Here is a 6,231-nt window from a genome sequence, read left to right on the forward strand (position 1 = left end):
GGCGGTTTTTACAACCTTCAGTGGAGTTTTTTATTTCCTGTATATCTCTGTGTATCTGCATTATGTATTCTGTTTGTTTCTTATATTGCTTGTTTAGGTATTCGATCTTTTTGTTTAGTTCCTCCAATTTTTTATCTGTGTTTTCTTTAGATATATTCACAATCTCTTTCATTTCTTTTATCATTTCTTCTTTTACTTGGGAGATTATTTCAAGTTTGAATTTCTTTAACGCTTCCTGGAGTTGTTTGTTAATTTCAGTAGCTATTGTGTCTGATATTTGAGGTGAATGGAATATATTTTCTTCTATATATGTTGCTCCTAGGGTTTCTTGAGATGGGCTGGAGGTTTGAGGTTGTAATTTGGTCTTTCGTTTTGTCATTTTCCTATATTTCTGTTTCAAGTGTCATTTGAAAGCTTCCTCAGGTTCTGCTGGAAATCTGCTTCTATGTTTGCAGCTCCTGAGACTCTGGCACCCTGTTACCCCAAGCCACTGGACCTGCAGAACCAATGACCCCCCTCTGCCTGTTCAGAGCTCTGCAGTTCCAGATAAGCTCGGCCTCAGGGACATTGTGCGCCCACCTGCCCGTTGGAAGCTCCACAGCTCTCCAAGCGCAGCCGGGATGCGGAGGCGGTTGTAGGCCTCAAACCCACCTCTCCACTTCACTGCACCCGGAAGCCTGGAGGGACCCCAACAATCTGGGATTTCGGCAGAGTGCACTGAGCACTCACCACAGGCTGCAGGGTCTCTGGAACCTGCGATGCTCCACTGCCCGATGAGACATCCACACTCCTCCAGACACACGGGAAGGCTGATGCAGGCGCCTCAGATCCGCCCAGACCCTCCTCTGCACACCAATGGTGAGGTGTGAGATTCCCAAACAGGATGGGCTCTGCGGATAGCGTGGGCCCACCCATCCATTGGAAGCTCCACTATTCTCCAAGTGCAGCCAGGATAGGGAGGCGGATGTAGAGGCCTCAAACCCACTTCTCCACTTCAGTGCACCCAGAAGCCTGAAGGGTCCCGATCAGTCTGGGCTTTGGGAAGAGTGCACTGAGCACTCACCATAGGCTGTGGTGCCTCTGGAATCTGTGATCCTACCCTGCTTGCTGAGATATCCACAGTCCTCCATACACACGGGGAGGCTGATGCAGGTGCCCCAGATCCGCCCAAACACCTAACAGACTAGTCTTGACTTAGGGATCCTTCTGCCTCAGCCTTTGAAAACTAAAGTAATATTTTTATGAAAAGAATAAATAATAATTAAATGACATTATAGGTTACCATTATTGTAAAAGAAACAAGAATTAAAAAGCAATGATTTAGCAACGTATTCTTGTCAATGTATTTCTTTTCAATTTTTTATTAGGATATGTTTATAATTCATAATAGTTATTATGTTCAACCTAGGGCATGTGTACACATGTGCATGTCACATCCTGATTATTTTTACTTTCCCACTTTTCCTTTTCCTTTCCTTCCTTCCCCATATCTACCTCTTATCTGCTCTAATTATGGCAAAGTGAGAGGATGTCATATCCAAAACTAGACTTTAAACACTGTGACATAGTAAAACACATTTTGGCCATTGTTTCAGAAGATATGCTCTGTCATGTTAATAAAACGTTCTCTCCTAATTTATTAGGATGGATTTTGTCAAAAGAATAACTAGTGTTTTTCCTCTTTAATAAAGTGGTATTTGTTCTTGTTTTACTCTGCAGTTGATTAATTAATGGTCAGCTTCAGTGGGAATGCCCAGCTTGTACTGAGGAGTGTTGTTGGAATGATATAAAGGGAGGACAGGAGGGGAAGGTTGTATTCTGATGATTTTTCTGAAGAAGCAGCTTATTGACAGTTTTTCTTCAAAGGAGATTTGGTTGCTATCTTCCTGTGGCAAGGGAGCTTCTTCTTCTTCTTCTTTTTTTTTTTTTTTTTGTCTTTTTCATTTTTATCGGTACCAGGGTTCAAACTCACGACTGCCTGCTTGCAAGGCAGGCGCTTATGCCACTGAGCTAAATCCCTAGCCCCAGCAAGAGAGCTTCTGTCCTCTTCATCTTGGCCATCATCTCCTGGCTTCCAGTGCATATCTTTTAGCCTTCTGGAACAGATTCTTCACCCTGCTGGTAAAGGCTTTCTAGCTTCCACAACTGGCCCTTGGAATTTTATGGTATAGAACTTTCATATGAACTTGCACAGGACATTGCCGTGGGTTCTCAGCCCTTGACAAAGCTTGAGGTCTTGAGTGCACAGATATTTTCTCCTTCTATATCTGACTCCAGTAAGTGTTGAATAATAAAAATTTGGTTTCAGGAGTGACCTCAGAGAAACAGAATTATAAAGACAATTTTTAAAATTATCTTAATGGTTCTTGAGCTGGGTCCCTAATTTGATGAGACCTAAAGATTGAAAGAGTTTTGCCCTAGAATAAGTTACAGGACATTATATTGATGGAAGGCTGGATCAGGGATGTTTCCCTATTACAACTTCCTTTTTCCTTTCCCAGTGCACACAAAGAAAATTCTAATCAATTCCTCTTGCATCATCAATGGCTGCCCTAAGCACCACCTCTGGTCAAAAGTTACTTATGTCCATATCCTGGTGGAAGGAGACAGTCCAGGTGCCATGGGTTGTGTGCTCCTTTCCATGTCCTCAACTCAATAAATCTGTTCATTTTGTACTTTTGCTTCTCTATTTTGCCAGAATAATCTAACAAAGATGCCATGGTCCCTCCGTCTAATACTGTGGGGAATACTGATAGCTTTGGTCTGGATTGTTTAACATGATACATAATGTAGATTCATTTGATTATCCAAACTCACCACTTGTGAGGTGCAAGGAATTTAAGGACTTTGTATATGAATCTTTCAAAGAAACTTTTTTGGCACAGTGGGAAACATGATGATGCTGGCTGGTTGATTGTAACATCTCTGGATAAATTAGTGATAGAAACCAATGAGTTCAAAACATCTATAGGAAATTTGAAGCCTTCTGATTCTAAGGGCAAATTAGTGGAGCTCAAAGAAGCAAATTTTGAGCTACAGACACACATGAAAAATTTAAAAGTTTCTATCTGTGGTCTGAAAGAAAGTCTTTCTTTTTGCTGGAGGGCCAAGATCACAGAAAACCAAACACAGGCTTTCATAATTCTGTTAGCTGAAATACAGGTAAATTTAGCACTTAGCCTTGGAAGAGATCTGCAGTGGACATGAGGTCATTAATTGGAAAAAAAATGGGACCCTGTAAATTGGAGTGGAGATGTTTGGGGGGCCCCAGTGAGGCTGAATATGTTGAGCTCTTAGACTTCAATGAAACTATTTTCCAGAGGAGGAGGTTCCCCTACACATAGTGGGGGAGGCCTGTCCACCATCACCCCATGGCATTGGCCCCTCCCAGTGTGCCTGAGGTAACTAATCCTCTGTTGACCAAGCATTATAACACTGACACTCCCCAGGACACACCCTGGTCATCCTCTTCTTCACCTCCAGGTCTATAAGGAGGCTCAACTCCCAGAAGTCTCCTAAAGGCAAAGTATATATCATGAATCATGAGGAGCCCACTATACTCCCAAAAAACTTTTTGAATTTTTTAACTCTTATATGCAGAAGCTTGATAAAAAGCATGGGAATGGATTTTATGTATGTGGGAAAATAGAAATAAAAACAAATACCTGGCTCAGGCTTTGTGCTACTTGTGGAATACAGAATTTTTTTTTCTGGTTGTCAGAAATGTGGGTCAAAAGATGACCTATTGTGAATGACTTAGAGATGTCCGACACTCTGTGGTTGACTATCAATGAGGGGATGCAGAGGCTAAGGGAAATGGAATGCTAGAGTGGCTGTGTAATGTCAAACTTAATCTGCCAAACTAGGATGATCCAGTGTCGGTGTCGCTCCCGGCCGGCAGGAAGAACACACGACAAATTCTGTCGGTGTGCAACTTTGTCTTTATTTGTCTCCGCGTGGGCTGCGCGAGGCCTCTGCTCTGCCACCAGTCCTTTCTCACCGGTGGACTTCTTCTATCTCTCTCTGTGCTTCTCTCTCGTGGCGGGAGAGGCACTCACTTTTATAGGGTAACAGTGGCCAATCAGTTTAAAGCGCGCGATGCGGGCTGATTGGCTAACATCAGTTGTTGCTAGGCAGACTATCTTACAGAGCGGGTTGTTTAAGTCGCCAGGGCAATCAGGGGGCAGGAAGCAGGCGCCAACTTGGCTCACTCGATGGGAGGGGTAATCTAGCTCAGGCTTTGCTCTTTCTTACAGGCCTCACGTCCGCCAAGTAAGGCGACCGGGCTCGGCCGCGGCTCCCAACATCTCCCCCTATTTTATTTATTTTGAATGAATGTACGCATCGCAGCCCACCCTGGATTGAGTGTAGAGGCTTATGCCCTGTGTTGAGGCCCACCGTAGGCCCTTGGCTTGGACCCTGGTCGGCCGTCCCTGGGTCCGCCAAGGCCTTGAGACCCTTGTCCTTTTTCCAGGGCCAGGAGTGAACTGGACGGAACCTGGATGCACATAGGCATGCACTCATGCCCCTCCATGCGATCCCCTCGGAGAGACATCTAGATCTGGGCAGATTCTAGTAATCCAGCGGCTTTCGTGCAGTATGGGGTAGGGCCTGGCTTAGGTCGAGTCGTGCTGGGGAGGCACGCTCTTACCCGTCATTGACTCACCTACCCTGCTATGTGGTGTCAATAGGGAAGGAGTGCGGAAGACCCGCCACATCTAGACCCGGTCGTAGGCCAGTCGAGCGAGCCATGCGTAAGCCTGGGGGTCATTGTGCCCATCACGGGCTGCTGCCAGGGCCGCATGGGCAACCAGGCGTACTTGACGCCAGGCCGCCGCAAGGCGCCCATTAATAAATGATGTGACCCATCGGAGCAAGCATGGTCCTATAAGCAGGAGCAAGAACAAGGAGCATAGAGGGCCTAACAAGGGTAGCACATAGGGGAGCAAGCCGTTCCAGGCCCCCAAAAAGGGATTGTCCTGCAGTTCTTTTAGGGCTCATCTTGTTGTTGGGTCTGCGGTTGGCCTCTGGTGGAACAGGCCTGATCTTCAGTCGAGGGACTTGTCGCACGCGTCAACCTCTCTGGGACCCACAGTGGTTCTCGTCCCGGTCCCTGCGGAAAGACACAAACCGCGCCTCGGTTCCAGTTAACCACCGGATCCGGGCTCATCCATTGTCCCGTCAGGACATCTTTCCATCTAACCCATCCTTTATTTTTTGGGGATGGGGTACAATGAGCCATAGCTGGGGAGCAATTTTCACTGTTTAAGTTTAAAAAATTGTATGTGAATAATGCCATAGATAACCGCGCCTTTGGAGGCAGGCCTTGGCTTACTCCCCCTTTTTGTTTTTTATTTTATTTTATTTTATTTTATTTTTTTTTATCGGTACCAGGGATCGAACTCGTGATTGCCTGCTTACAAGGCAGGCGCTTATGCCGCTGAGCTAAATCCCCAGCCCCTGTTTCCTTGACCGGCATTTTTCTCAGCCTGCTCAGCAGAGAACTCTGTGTACCATGCTCGCCAGTCTAAGTAGCTGCCTGAGGGTAGACATGCTTTTGCCAACTGGGTCCAGTCCGCTGGGGTGAGCGGCCCAGAAGACAAGTTTTTTAGCATAGCTATGGTATAGGGTGCAGTAGGACCGAAGGAAGTGACAGCACTCTTAAGCTCTCTGATCTGCTTTATCTCAAAGGGTTCCCAAACATTGCGCCCTTGGCCTGGGGCCATTTGCACAGGATATACTCCATAAGGACCGTAATCTATTCCTTGTATCGGTGGATCCCCTCCGGACCATAGTTCACCCCTCCATAGCCGCCCATGAAAATACCGTCCGCCCCGCGGCGCGACGTCATAGGATGGCGGTCGCGACAGAGTGGAACGGGGCGTCACTTCCTGTGCCGGCTGAGAGAAGGGGGGGGTCCCCTGTAGCGGCCTCTCGGTGGGGAACCGCTTTTGGAAATGAACTCCAGGGCGGAGCGGATGGCTCTCTATCTCCTCCCCACCAGGAGGCGCTCGGGGGTCCTTTCTCCTCTCTTTGCTTTTCTCGGGCGGCGCACGCACACAATTCGCGGTGCAACTCGGCATAGGGGTTTGGGGCCTCTCGGCTTCCTGCCCCACCTTCTAGTTCCTCCTCGCTATCTGAGTCGGAGGACTCCAGAGCTTGGGTGTTCTCTATCTTTCCCTGGATCTTCTCCCCCTGGACAGACCCCACCCGGGAGCATTCCGATTTTGC

Source organism: Cavia porcellus, unplaced genomic scaffold (genome assembly GCF_034190915.1).
Source record: "Cavia porcellus strain 051 isolate PalLab524CR breed Dunkin Hartley unplaced genomic scaffold, mCavPor4.1 scaffold_2, whole genome shotgun sequence".
In the NCBI taxonomy this organism is placed as follows: domain Eukaryota; kingdom Metazoa; phylum Chordata; class Mammalia; order Rodentia; family Caviidae; genus Cavia; species Cavia porcellus.